General features: G+C 43.8%; 1 long non-coding RNA gene across 3 annotated transcripts in view; it reads left to right on the top strand.

Annotated features, from left to right (window-relative positions):
* LOC140368996 (uncharacterized) overlaps positions 1–15,469 on the top strand; it is a 30,000-nt gene extending 14,531 nt beyond the window's left edge. The window contains exons 2-3 of one of the 3 annotated variants that reach the window (XR_011928214.1): positions 13,441–13,601; positions 13,742–15,469. This is a non-coding gene — a long non-coding RNA (uncharacterized lncRNA). Of the gene's footprint in view, positions 1–13,440; positions 13,669–13,721 lie in introns of all 3 variants that reach the window. The other 2 variants (XR_011928213.1, XR_011928212.1) reach the window with 2 other exon arrangements.
* Positions 15,470–15,711: the final 242 nt, after the last annotated feature.

Genomic DNA, 15,711 nt, shown 5'->3' with positions numbered 1-15,711 from the left:
TCCTCCTCCCCCCCTCTTCCTCCTCCTCTCCTCCTCCTCCTCCTCCCCTCCTCCTCCTCTCCTCCTCCCCCCCTCTTCCCCCCCTCTTCCCCCCCTCTTCCTCCTCCCCCTCCTTCCCTCCCCTCCCCCCCTCTTCCCCCTCCTCCTCTCCTCCCCTCTCCTCTTCCCCCCCTCTTCCTCCCCCTCTCCTCCCCCCTCCTCTCCTCCTCCTCCCCCTCCTCCTCTCCTCCCCTCTCCTCTTCCCCCCCTCTTCCTCCCCCTCTCCTCCTTCTCTCCTCCTCCTCCCCCTCCCCCCCTCTCCTCCTCCCCCCTCTTCTCCTCCTCCTCCCTCTCTCCTCTGAGTGTGATGTGTTGGGACAGTGTGGCTGGATAAACTCAGAATCTTCACATTCACACAGTTCTCTCTCGGTGACAGCTCAGGCCTGTGGGTCATTGGATCACTTATATCACTCACCTCGCTCTTTCTCCTCCTCTTCTTCTGCTGCTCGCACACACTGGTTACACTATTCCCCCCCAATTTTTTTTCTAAAACCGTTAGCATTAGCCGTTAGCGTTAGCCGTTAGCGCAAGTTAGGACTAATTAAGGTGTTTGGGCTTGTACCACATTTAGGTCATGGCATTGTTGTTGTGTGAACCTTTTGGCGTATATTGCTTCTGAGCTAAAGGCTAACTCATCTGAGCTAAAGGCTAACTCATCTGAGCTAAAGGCTAACTCAACAGAGCTAAAGGCTAACTCAACAGAGCTAAAAGCTAACTCAACAGAGCTAAAGGCTAACTCATCTTAAGTTAAGATTTCTGATGTCGTACTTCTTGTGACACTTAACATCCACTTTTTACACGTTACTGTCGAGACCAGAGAAATGACATAATTAAATAAATTAAACGTTTTACACTTTCCACATTCATTTGAACCTTTGCGTTGGCGTAACATCGGTCGATTGCAACGGTCGACTGTCCACGTGGCACAGCGCCGTCTGAGTAACGGTCGCGATACTCGACCGCCACTTCACTTCCTGCTCCTCTCGCCGCTCCTCTCGCGCTCCGTGTCGCTGGATGCCACTCACGTGCCCCCTCTCGTCGCTCCGCTGTGCCACTCTGCCACCTCCGTGCCCGGGGGAAGTGTGAAAGGAGTGCACTAGCGTCGGAGCCTGTTAGCGTCACCATTGTAAGTGTACGGCTGCAAATGGGCTTTTGTGAAGGCATCTCTCCTCTCTCTTTTTCGGAGTAGCACTTAGCGGTTAGCTCAGGGGAGAGGCTGCACACATCGAGGCGAGCGCGCACACTTCGGGGGCGTAAGGTTCAGCCGGAGGAGGAGGGGCCAATGACACGGAGTTAAAGAAGAAGAAGAAGAAGAAGAAAAAAGCACTGTCAAAGAGCTTTTTTTTAAAACGCCGCGACGCGTGTTGTGGCCCCGGCGTCGTCTCCGCGCACGCGTTCGTCCGGAATGCTACGCGCGTTTCGGTTCGTCTGGAACAACTGACGCCGCCGGCTCAACTTACGAGTCAGATCTGGAACCAAAATGCTGTTGTAATGTGTTTTTCAAGGGATTTTCGAACACATTTTTTCAATCGTGAGACACGTTTGGCCAAAAGTTGAGGTCATAATTTTACTTGTTTTACACTTTTTACACAAGCTTCTCACGGTCCCTTCCGGCTGGTTCCTCAACGTACATTATTCTGTCACTTTAAGATCTTGTTAAACTAAATCACAAAGAGATGATGTCAAAAACACATCGCACCGTGTCGTCCCTGGTTTTTTGGATTCTGTCACAGTTAAACAGTCGGCAAAGCGCATGAAATGAAAGGTTTCGTCGTTATTTTATGGGAAATAAACATGTTCTTCTCTTTCAGCACGTTTCCTCGTGAATTATGGGTATTTCAAGCGCGACTAATTCGAGCCGAGTCACAATTAATAAAAGAAAAGTACTCGGATATTCAAATACAGCAGGCACTAGCATCACGGTAGCATTTAGCCCGCAGCTACCATTAGCATCCGTGTATATCTTTTTGCAAAGTTGAATCTTTGGACCACTTTGCTCGTCTTCCCGTCTTTGTGTCTTGTCTTTGGTGCAGAATAAATCAGTGTTTGCTCTCGTAGCCGTTGAAAAGGGAGTAAAACAGTGAAATCAATGGGCCACTTGCTCCACAGAGGTCCATAACATGAGTGGACATTTGCTCGGACGCCCGCTGCATCGCCACCTGGTTTAGTCTCTGGTTCCTGGTGGCCTCGTAGCCCCCGGTTCCTCTGGCTCTTCCGCATGAGTGGTTCTGGTCCTCTCTGCACATTTACTCCATGTCAGCGCTGTCACTACATCCACAGTGTGTGCGCTAAAAGCAGCATTCACAAAAAAGTGTCCCGAGCAGAGGCTCTTAAAAGGGTTTGTGTCTGCGGGGCCCGGCCTGTCCTCGGCGCCTCTGATTGGACGGCGCTCAGGGTGGTCCATCAAACGGCAAAAAGCAAACGTCGGTCCACTCGAGTTCAATGGCCTGTACGATGCATTAAAATCACCAAAGAAACAAATAAAAACATAAACCAACATCATGAAATTGACTTGAATAGAACCTGGACTCACATCTTACATTACTGTTTATTTCACATTTTCCTGTCATGTAATTTATTAGTATTTTATATTCAGATATTTATGTGTGAAAATATGAACTAAAAAGGCCAAATCACCCAAATTTTGATTTATTTTCTTTTAATTTCATGTTGATTTTTCTAACTTTCGTTTGTTTAAATCGAAAAACGGTTTTGAGACGACGCTTTTCACCCACGTGATCCTCCTTCTGTAGTATTAGAGAACATAGAACTGTGACCTCCAGAGAACATAAGGTTCTTGTCTTGTGCCGGTTGGTTCCCTGGTAAAGCTGTAGGTTCTGTAGGTTCTTGTGCCGTTTGGTTCCCGCTGCACAAACACATGTCCAGGGTTCTCTGGACACTCACGACTCCGGATCGAGCTGCCGCTGTATCAATAAAACATAAAGTTATGAATAAGAGATGGGATCCATAATGGAGCGGCCGAGTCGGAGCGTTTACTGTCAACAGAACCGAGCGGACACTGGACCGATGGACACAACTGGACATGGACCGATTAACACGACTGAACTGGACCGATGGACACGACCGAACTGGACCGATGGACATAACTGAACTGGACCGATGGACATAACTGAACTGGACCGATGGACACGACCGAACTGGACCGATGGACATAACTGAACTGGACCGATGGACACAACTGAACTGGACCAATGGACACGACTGAACTGGACCGATTAACACGACTGAACTGGACCGATGGACACGACCGAACTGGACCAATGGACACGACTGAACTGGACCGATTCACACGACCGAACTGGACCGATGGACATAACTGAACTGGACCGATGGACACGGCTGAACTGGACCGATGGACACGACTGAACTGGACCGATTAACACGACTGAACTGGACCGATGGACACGACCGAACTGGACCGATGGACATAACTGAACTGGACCGATGGACACGGCTGAACTGGACCGATGGACATAACTGAACTGGACCGATGGACACGGCTGAACTGGACCGATGGACATAACTGAACTGGACCGATGGACACGACTGAACTGGACCGATGGACACGACTGAACTGGACCGATGGACACGACCGAACTGGACCGATGGACGCATGTGTGATGAGGACGGCTCTTTCTTCTTCGTTGGACTGAAGACGTCTTGTTGTCCTAAAGAGACTCTCTGTCTTTAATGAGCCCATTAAGCTCGGCGTATGCAAAGTCCATTAGCGCCGCATTAGCACCGTTAGCCTCGATAACGGCTCATATCCGGCTCCGAGAGGAACGCCATCGATTCAGAAACAATCTCCAGCGCCACGAAAAGTGTGTCCATCGAACGCCACGAAACCAAAGAGTGTCCATCGAACCCGAGGAGACAAAAGTGTGTCCATCGAACGCCACGAAACCAAAGAGTGTCCATCGAACCCGAGGAGACAAAAGTATGTCCATCGAACGCCACGAAACCAAAGAGTGTCCATCGAACCCGAGGAGACAAAAGTATGTCCATCGAACGCCACGAAACCAAAGAGTGTCCATCGAACCCGAGGAGACAAAAGTATGTCCATCGAACGCCACGAAACCAAAGAGTGTCCATCGAACCCGAGGAGACAAAAGTGTGTCCATCGAACGCCACGAAACCAAAGTGTGTCCATCGAACCCGAGGAGACAAAAGTATGTCCATCGAACGCCACGAAACCAAAGTGTGTCCATCGAATGTGAGGAAAGAAAATGTGTCCATCGAACGTGAAGAGACAAAAGTGTGTCCATTGAAAAGTGTGTCCATTGAAAAGTGTGTCCATCGAAAAGTGTGTCCATCGAACGTGAGGAGACAAAAGTGTGTCCATTGAAATGTGTCCATCGAAAAGTGTGTCCATCGAAAAGTTTGTCCATCGAAAAATGTGTCCATCGAAAAGTGTGTCCATCGAAAAGTGTCTCCATCGAAAAGTTTGTCCATCGAAAAGTGTGTCCATCGAACGCCACGAAACCAAAGAGTGTCCATCGAACCCGAGGAGACAAAAGTGTGTCCATCGAACGCCACGAAACCAAAGAGTGTCCATCGAACCCGAGGAGACAAAAGTATGTCCATCGAACGCCACGAAACCAAAGAGTGTCCATCGAACCCGAGGAGACAAAAGTGTGTCCATCGAACGCCACGAAACCAAAGTGTGTCCATCGAATGTGAGGAAAGAAAATGTGTCCATCGAACGTGAAGAGACAAAAGTGTGTCCATTGAAAAGTGTGTCCATTGAAAAGTGTGTCCATCGAAAAGTGTGTCCATCGAACGTGAGGAGACAAAAGTGTGTCCATTGAAATGTGTCCATCGAAAAGTGTGTCCATCGAAAAGTTTGTCCATCGAAAAATGTGTCCATCGAAAAGTGTGTCCATCGAAAAGTGTCTCCATCGAAAAGTTTGTCCATCGAAAAGTGTGTCCATCGAACGCGAGGAGACAAAAGTGTGTCCATTGAAATGTGTCCATCGAAAAGTTTGTCCATCGAAAAATTTGTCCATCGAAAAGTGTGTCCATCGAACGCGAGGAGACAAAAGTGTGTCCATTGAAATGTGTCCATCGAAAAGTGTGTCCATCGAAAAGTTTGTCCATTGAAAAATGTGTCCATCGAAAAGTGTGTCCATCGAAAAGTGTCTCCATCGAAAAGTTTGTTAATCGAATAGTGTGTCCATCGAACGCGAGGAGACAAAAGTGTGTCCATTGAAAAGTGTGTCCATCGAAAAGTGTGTCCATCGAAAAATGTGTCCATCGAAAAGTGTGTCCATCGAAAAGTGTCTCCATCGAAAAGTTTGTCCATCGAATAGTGTGTCCATCGAACGCGAGGAGACAAAAGTGTGTCCATTGAAATGTGTCCATCGAAAAGTGTGTCCATCGAAAAGTTTGTCCATCGAAAAATTTGTCCATCGAAAAGTGTGTCCATCGAAAAGTGTGTCCATCGAAAAGTTTGTCCATCGAAAAGTGTGTCCATCGAACGCGAGGAGACAAAAGTGTGTCCATCGAACGCGAGGAGACAAAAGTGTGTCCATCGAACGCGAGGAGACAAAAGTGTGTCCATCGAACGCGAGGAGACAAAAGTGTGTCCATTGAACTCGAGGAGACAAAAGTGTGTCCATTGAACTCGAAGTGCTCAAACGGACCAAAACAAACACGACACAAACAAAGCTGCTTTTGACTCATTTCAGCAGAAATACAGATTTGTTTGTTTTTGTGTGAATTACAAATATAACTTCAGTCGTACTTTATATTTACATATTTTTTTCTATATTTCAAGAAACAAGAGATTTTGTGGCGTCATTCTAGAACGTGAGATTATTCCTACCACAAACTTCAATTTATCATTTTCTCAAGATTTTTGCACGTCAAATTTTCAAACAAAGGTCACGGCCGTGTCCAAAAATATCAATAACGTGGCTTTGCAGATTTTACATACCGTATTTTCTGGACTATAAGTAGCACCTTTTTTCATCGTTTTGGCCGAGGTGCGACTTATACTTATACTTATATACTTTTACTTATACTCCGGAGCGACTTATATGTGATATTATTTGTTATTTTCACACTTGCAACTGCATTTCATACTCCAGTGTGACTTATATATATACTTTTTTTCTCTATTATGCATTTTTTTGGCTGGTGCGACTTATAGTCCAGAAAATACGGTAAATGCTTAACAAAAGAAAAGTGTTTCAGATCAAAACAATGAACCTAAAGATCAGTTTAAGCTTGGATTTAAACAGACGGTTGTTTCTTCTGGTTATTTGCATTATTTGTGACATATTTGTGTTTATGATGAAGAAAAATAATGTTGTTTTTGACCCAGTAAATGAAAGGAGGAAGCCCCGCCCTCTTTTCAACATCGCTGTGAACCTTAATAACTGATCACAAACACCACATTATTCTGTTGATTTTGTAAATGTAAATGTACGTAATTGGCTAATATTCAATCTCCAACTGAAATTGGTCGATCGGTCCTAATTCACCTCAGCATTAAACACTCGAGAGCATCGAGGCTAACGAGGCTAACGAGCCGCGCGCCGTTAAGGCCCGGGCCAGTCTCATTAAGAGGCCGGCGATCTTTTCCGACATTTGGTTAAAAGGGACAGATAATGGCTCGTCCTCTTTGTGCGCCGCCACTCGCCGCTAAGAAGATTAAACAGAAGTCATTTAGATAATGTCCCGCTTTTGAATTCAGAGGTAAAACCGGCTAATTAGAGTAATTAAAATAAACAAGGGGATTTCTCTGTTTATGGCATCGACAAACAAAAACATATCCAAACGCATCGACGCAGGAGATGACATATGGGACTGAAGAAAAGGTGCGTTTCCACTGGCTCCAGGAGGACTTCAGCTCAGGGGGAGGAGCTTCACAGCACAGGCAGCTGATTGGACGAGAGAGAGAACGCAGACCAAAACAAGAGGCGAAAAGCAGAGAAACACTAAATAATCATTCGTCTCAAAAACTCTGACTTGATCTCGTGCTAAAGCGCCGCGTTTCCACTGATGCTAACGACTACGTGGAGCCTTAGCAACACAAAGCTAGCAAAGCACGTTAGCAACAGCTGTTTCCTGTTTATCGCACGGCACTCGCTTTGTCCAGAGCCAGAATATGATATTTCCATAATGCGTCTGACATGATTTATTTCATGATTGTGATTAAAAAGTAGGCCTCATGTGTTGTGCCTGCTGGATATGACTGGCTAAAAGGCACAAGGGCCGATTCAATTAAGTTGGTCTAACTTTCGATTAACTGGAGAAACAAAATAAAAAAGAGAAACTGGAGTCATAAAATTGTAGGCCTGACCCAGACCAGGCCTTTTTTAAAGTACATCCTCTTGGTTCATTTTAGTTTTATTTGACAATACTAATCGACACTGAAACTGTCTGTTGTGGCCTAAAGGTTAAAGTGAAAGTGAGTAGGGCCTGTTTGTGGTGAGACACAGTGACCGCTGGTAGTGGTCACTGTGTCTGTTCTGTCATTAGCCTCTATGACCTCGTGTTAACATCAACATCAAACTCATAATCGTTGGGGATTCGAATCAAAAGCACAGAAAATCACTGATGAGGTCATCGGCCGAAACCTGCTTTGTTTACGTTTGCGTCCGCGCCATTTTGGATTTTTTCACGGGAGTTTATTTGAACTGAACCCTCTGCAGAGAAGTCAACGAAATGAGGCAAAACTGTTCCTGTTCACGCTAGCTTTAGCCACGCCCCTCACACACGCTAGCTTTAGCCACGCCCCTCACACACACTAGCTTTAGCCACGCCCCTCATACACGCTAGCTTTAGCCACGCCCCTCACACACGCTAGCTTTAGCCACGCCCCTCACACACGCTAGCTTTAGCCACGCCCCTCACACACGCTAGCTTTAGCCACGCCCCTCATACACACTAGCTTTAGCCACGCCCCTCAGACACACTAGCTTTAGCCACGCCCCTCACACACACTAGCTTTAGCCACGCCCCTCACACACACTAGCTTTAGCCACGCCCCTCACACACACTAGCTTTAGCCACGCCCCTCACACACACTAGCTTTAACCACGCCCCTCACACACACTAGCTTTAGCCACGCCCCTCACACACACTAGCTTTAGCCACGCCCCTCACACACACTAGCTTTAGCCACGCCCCTCACACACACTAGCTTTAGCCACGCCCCTCACACACACTAGCTTTAGCCACGTCCCTCACACACACTAGCTTTAGCCACACCCCTCACACACACTAGCTTTAGCCACGCCCCTCACACACACTAGCTTTAACCACGCCCCTCACACACACTAGCTTTAGCCACGCCCCTCACACACACTAGCTTTAGCCACGCCCCTCACACACACTAGCTTTAGCCACGCCCCTCACACACACAAAAACTTAGAATTCCGAAACATCTTTTTGTGAATCGCTCAGCATTCCGCCATCAAAAGAACCGTGCTGTAGTGTGGTCAGTGCCCGGTCAGTGGGGCCTTTCCAGGGTTTGTAGCAGAGGAAGCAGAGAAGGTCAGACGTGGGACATAGCAACAATAGCGCGTCTAAACTTCGGGGTCAAACGCAGCCACAGAAGCACTTTACTGCGTCATAAATGTATTTTTACAGTTACGAGTCGCCCGGGCGCTTTGTTAGCGTCCATCCACTTTGGTCAGATCTGTGCTGTTCCATATTGTGCGTCGCCACGCTCTCTCGACCTACATTTAACCCACAGAAAAGACGTGCGCTTGACCCCGGGGTTGTCCTCCAGCCGTGCGTTCCCAGTATAAATAAAACGGCATTGGCGTCGGCAGCAGCACGTCTGGTGAAAGACGCATTATCACGTGAAAAGACCTCCTTCTTTTGTGTCGTTTCATTGAGTTGCTCTTTTAGCGTTGAACTTCCGACCGGTGACCTCCGCGCTTCGCTGAGTCCGGCCCTTGGCGTTCGGTCGTCGCCGTGGTTACGCTTCAGGACGGTGAGATGTGACGTGTCCGAACGTACTTTTGATACCGTTTGAACACCAGCCTGAACACAAACTGAAGGATCTGAACACCAGCCTGAACACCAGCCTGAACACAAACTGAAGGATCTGAACACCAGCCTGAACACAGAAACAGATCGATATTACACAGGCTGAACTGGGGGCCGCTCGGCTCCGGAGACTCTAAATGTGTCGTTAATGCCGCGGACACTTTCCATAAAACGTGTTAAATCTGTGTAAATCCTTGGAAAGTGTTTTTCATCAGACGAAAGCTCATTAAAGAGCTTCAGAGGGCTCTGAACACCGGGCTTAACGCACCTCCTCTGGCTCCGCAGACACTTTACTCACTGGCATCAGTCCACAGCCGGGATCACTCTGCTCACATGAGCCAAACCAGAGGGTTCAGTCCAACTCTGAACGTGTCTCCTTTACGAGTCAGATCTGCAGAAGAACCACCCACGAGCCCAGACACTGAATCAGTCGATTTATATTTTCTACTTTTATTCCTTTACCTTGTGTTTATATGTTATGTTCTCCCTGGTCCTTCTCCGTCTTTGTGTTTTTATGGGATTTTTATGTTGTTGTTTTTTTGTTTTTTGTTTTTTCATGTTTTTTTTCTAATTAAAAAGGGGGGAAATAATTTGTTTGTTTTTTTCAGATTTGTATTAATATTATGCAATTTTCTCAGAACGAGACAAAAAGTGAAAAAATAAATAGAAAAAAGCAAATACCGTATTTTCCGAACTATAAGACGCGACACAGCGACCAATCAGAGCTTACGCTCTAGTGACGTGCTACGCACCACCCGGAAAAGGCCCAAAACAAACCCCGCAACGATGTATATATTATATATATATATATATATATATATAAGTTGTTGTTTTTTTTATCCTAAAGATGCAGCTCTTGGAGCAAATAAATATTTTCACTAAACTCTGTTCAGCCCGAAAGTCTCTGACTCTGATCTTCTCTGATCCTGACGATGAGTCTGTGTCCAATGGATGAAAAGGACAAGAAGAGTCGATGTGTCTAAATTATTTCAATATTATAATATTATAATAATGACTTCACCCATGAGCTAAAACTGTTCATTTTCATTACATACAAAAAATTGTTAAAACAAATTGTGTATTATGATACAGTGCTCACTGGTAATACATTTAAATCACTATGTCTTAATGTTTATTTATCATTTCCATGTAATAGTATGTTTAGACTTATACACATGTAATAGTGTGTTTAGACTTGTACACATGTAATAGTGTGTTTAGACTTATACACATGTAATAGTGTGTTTAGACTTATACACATGTAATAGTGTGTTTAGACTTATACACCATGTAATAGTGTGTTTAGACTTATACACATGTAATAGTATGTTTAGACTTATACACCATGTAATAGTGTGTTTAGACTTATACACATGTAATAGTGTGTTTAGACTTATACACATGTAATAGTGTGTTTAGACTTATACACATGTAATAGTGTGTTTAGACTTATACACCATGTAATAGTATGTTTAGACTTATACACATGTAATAGTATGTTTAGACTTATACACATGTAATAGTGTGTTTAGACTTATACACATGTAATAGTGTGTTTAGACTTATACACATGTAATAGTGTGTTTAGACTCATACACATGTAATAGTGTGTTTAGACTTATACACATGTAATAGTGTGTTTAGACTTATACACATGTAATAGTGTGTTTAGACTTATACACATGTAATAGTGTGTTTAGACTTATACACATGTAATAGTGTGTTTAGACTTATACACATGTAATAGTGTGTTTAGACTTATACACATGTAATAGTGTGTTTAGACTTATACACATGTAATAGTATGTTTAGACTTATACACATGTAATAGTGTGTTTAGACTTATACACATGTAATAGTGTGTTTAGACTTATACACATGTAATAGTGTGTTTAGACTTATACACATGTAATAGTGTGTTTAGACTTATACACCATGTAATAGTGTGTTTAGACTTATACACATGTAATAGTGTGTTTAGACTTATACACATGTAATAGTGTGTTTAGACTTATACACATGTAATAGTGTGTTTAGACTTATACACCATGTAATAGTGTGTTTAGACTTATACACATGTAATAGTGTGTTTAGACTTATACACATGTAATAGTGTGTTTAGACTTATACACCATGTAATAGTGTGTTTAGACTTATACACATGTAATAGTGTGTTTAGACTTATACACATGTAATAGTATGTTTAGACTTATACACATGTAATAGTGTGTTTAGACTTATACACCATGTAATAGTATGTTTAGACTTGTACACATGTAATAGTGTGTTTAGACTTATACACATGTAATAGTGTGTTTAGACTTATACACATGTAATAGTGTGTTTAGACTTATACACATGTAATAGTGTGTTTAGACTTATACACCATGTAATAGTGTGTTTAGACTTATACACCATGTAATAGTGTGTTTAGACTTATACACATTTAATAGTATGTTTAGACTTATACACCATGTAATAGTATGTTTAGACTTATACACCATGTAATAGTATGTTTAGACTTATACACATGTAATAGTGTGTTTAGACTTATACACATGTAATAGTGTGTTTAGACTTATACACATGTAATAGTGTGTTTAGACTTATACACATGTAATAGTGTGTTTAGACTTATACACATGTAATAGTGTGTTTAGACTTATACACATGTAATAGTGTGTTTAGACTTATACACATGTAATAGTGTGTTTAGACTTATACACCATGTAATAGTGTGTTTAGACTTATACACATGTAATAGTGTGTTTAGACTTATACACCATGTAATAGTGTGTTTAGACTTATACACCATGTAATAGTGTGTTTAGACTTATACACCATGTAATAGTATGTTTAGACGTTCCGTCCGACGTTCCGTGCGACGTTCCGTGCGACGTTCCGTGCGACGTCCCGTGCGACGTTCCATGCGACGTTTCTGTGTGATGTTCCGGGCATTATCCAGGCGTTGTTTTCACTGCTCTCGTATCTGAAGCCGTGTTGGTTTTCCCTCGTCTCCAGCGCTCTTATCTCCCTGTGATAACCTCTGACCTCTGGCCCTGTCCTGTGAACACTTTCTTTAAACTTTATCCAAAAACCTCGGCTCGTATCAGCATCAAACACAGACACCAAAGAGACACAAGCCGCTGCTGCTGCTACTGCTTTTAACCACATTTTGCTTCCACGGCACACAAAAGGCAAAACATATACTTTTCTTACTTAAGTTACTTATTAAAAGATGTCAAAAGAATTCCTAACTCTTAAAACTTGATGTTCTGAATTGAAGTTGAAACAATATGTTTGTTTGTTTTTTAATACTATTATCATTATGTAGATCATTATTTACTATTTTAGTCATTGTAAACTGCGATTTTGATCTAAAATAGTTCAATAATAGAAAAAGATCAATAGATTTTTTTTTGGTTCAAAACTACAGAAATTAGACTAACAAACACTAAAGGTTTAATTCTGTGTATTGACATTTTTTTTACTGTCTTTGTGTGTTTTTTATTATATTATGTTTATGATCACCACATTAATAAAGGGATGTGGGCGGAGTTACATATTATAACTTATATATAACATATTAGGGACCGTCTTTAATGTAGATTTTCTCTTTGTTTATATATGTTTTTAAAAAAGGGACAAAAACAGAAAAAACATGAAACAGAACAAGATCAGAGAGAACACAATAGATCAAAGTATATGAAATAAAAAATAAATAAAGAAAGAAAGAAGCTCAGCACAAAGTCCAAACAAACGTCTCATTGAGTCCAGAGTCTGACATTTGTCCATTTACAGTTCATTTTTCCATTTTCTAATGTCAGTCCATCAAAAACACTTAAAGAGTTTTTTGATTGTAAAAACCTTTGTTTGGCCGAGGATGGAGCAGTGCAGATTTATGATGAAACTTTTACCATGTGAACAATAAAAGTGTTATTGACCTTTATTTCACCAGAAAATGACTCGGGCCATTTTACGTCTGTTTGATACACTTGTATTTTTCTCCCGTCTAACGTTACAATGACACACACGACACTTAAACGCTGGGATTTGGTGCTTATGCCAGTTATTGTTCCCTCGGTTACGTGTGACGTGAGCTGATCTCCGCCTCGCCGTCCCAAACGCTGCGGCGTATCGCCTTCCACCTGCGGCGTGTCCGAGGCGGCGGGACGCGAGCCGGGGTTAAGTTTATTAGAGCCGTCAGAACAGGCCTGTGGGGTTTGAGAGAGCGATCAGGCGTCTGGGTCGTCTTCTCGTGCCCTTAAGCAAGACACTTCACTCATATGTCAGAACCTGGTGACGGGTGTTTAACATATGTAGAGACTTGATTACATTAAACATTCTCACGTTGTCTCTCCCTCTTGTCATTCCCAGAGCTGCAGAGAGAGGGCAGCATCGAGACGCTCAGCAACAGCTCCGGCTCCACCAGCGGATCCATCCCACGGAACTTTGAAGGATATCGCTCCCCTCTGCCCACCAACGACAGCCAGCCTCTCAGCCTGTTCCCAACCAACTTCCCCTGAACGAGAGCCACCGTCCAGGGAGATCCAGGGTGATCCAGGGAGATCCAAGGAGATCCAGGGAGATCCAGGGAGATCCAGGGTGATCCAAGGAGATCCAGGGAGATCCAGGGTGATCCAGGGTGATCCAAGGAGATCCAGGGAGATCCAAGGAGATCCAAGGAGATCCAGGGTGATCCAGGGAGATCCAGGGAGATCCAGGGTGATCCAGGGAGATCTAAGGCGAACCAGGGAGATCCAGGGAGATCCACGCTCTCATCCACCCACCGACAATTACCAGAACTCAGCTTGATCGCGACTAACTTCCCCTGAACAAGAGTCAACGCCCAAGGAGATCCAAGGAGAGCCAAGGAGATCCAGAGAGATCCAAGGAGATCCAGGGACCTCCACGCACTCACCGACAATTACCAGAACTCCGCTTAATCGCGACTAACTTACCCTAAGAAAGAGGCACCGTCCAGAGAACTCCACGTCCTCATCCACCCAACAATGTTTGTCAGAACTGAGCTTGATCACAAACACTGAGAAAGAACCACATCCAGGGAGATCCAGGGAGATCCAGGGAGATCCACCACCCTCCTTTGCCCACCAACGACAGCTCAAAGTCGATCACATTCCCCTGAAGAACATCTAGGGACATTGACACGCTCCTCTGACCATCAGTGACAACCAGAATTGGTCCTTTTCCACTCTTTTACCGACGTCTCTGAAGATCCAAGAACCTCCACCGCTCGTCTCTGCTCACCGATGACAAACAGAACTCACGCTTGACTTGCTCTGAAGGGAGGCAACATCCAGCTACATCCGTCTCTGCTCTGCCCACCATGGACAGCCAACTGAAGGCGTGTCCTCATCTTACCCTGAAAAAGAACTGCCATCCAGAGCGATCCAAGGGCCTTCACACTCTCCAACCACGTCCATAAGTCAGCCTGACCACGACCAAGTTCCCCTGATGAAGAGGCTACATCGATGGACCTCCACCTCCAGCTCTCTCCACCTCCAGCTGCTCTCTCCACCTCCAGCTCCCTCCACCTCCAGCCTGGTCCACCATCGAGCGATGTTCACGAGCTCCATGAGAAAGATCTGCATTGGATCCTTCATCCAGGACGTCCTCGCTCTCTCGACCCACCAACGACGGCTTCTGTGCATTTCGTTCTGAGCATTTTCTGAGCATTTTTGACTCATTTCTGACCTTCATCACAACTGTGTGCTAACGTTAGCATGTCGGGGCGAGCTAGCTTTTGTGTATTCCCTCTGCTGACAGTAGACGGGGCGCCAACACCAATCCTGATGAAGGAACGCCTGACTGAGAGAAAGTTGAGTGTTTTTCAGTACAAGTTGTTAAACAGTGACCCAATCGCACTGTCATTAGCATCATTAGCATCATTAGCATCATTAGCATTAGCGTTTCCTTCTAAACCTGTATTTGTTGATTCATTTATCTGGTTTTTGCTGTTTGTCGCCTCAAACCAAAAAACGTGTCAATGATTTTTGAAAGTTAATTAATTACAGAATTCTGCAGCTGAAAAACACAAATTAACCCTAAAAATATATTATTCTTATTTCTAATCACATTTACCCCGTTATTGTGCCTAAAGTCAGTCAGTTCCATGTAGCAGAGCGTTCCCTGTTTGAAATCAGTTTTTATCATTTTTGACAAATGCAATATTGTAAAAATATTAAATTCATATAATCCAAAGTTTAAGATTCTATTTGATTTTTAAAGCTTCTTACATCAGATTCTTTGTAGATTGTTGTTAACGAGAGGCACATTTTGTAGAATTATTGACCAAACGAGTCGCTGTTTAGTCTTAAATCTTGATTGAACGATGATTTGAACCGTTCCACGATCGATAATAAAGTTACATTTGACGTGTGTTTGTCTGAAGTGAAGTTCTCTTGTTTTAAACATGAAATAAAGATCAATCCAAACTAAACAAACTCTTTCTTGTCGTAATTTGGAGACGATTTATCGCATTCATTTAATTTCACACACACACAAACACACACATTACACACACACACATTACACACACATTACACACACACAAACACACACATTACACACATACACACACATAGACACACACACACATTACACACACACACACATTACACACACACA

Source organism: Eucyclogobius newberryi, unplaced genomic scaffold, assembly GCF_026437365.1.
Source record: "Eucyclogobius newberryi isolate DKJ021-1_F unplaced genomic scaffold, fEucNew1.0.hap1 SCAF_10, whole genome shotgun sequence".
In the NCBI taxonomy this organism is placed as follows: Eukaryota; Metazoa; Chordata; class Actinopteri; order Gobiiformes; family Gobiidae; genus Eucyclogobius; species Eucyclogobius newberryi.
Note: the sequence above shows the minus strand (reverse complement) of the source record. Positions and strands in the feature narration are given on the sequence as shown.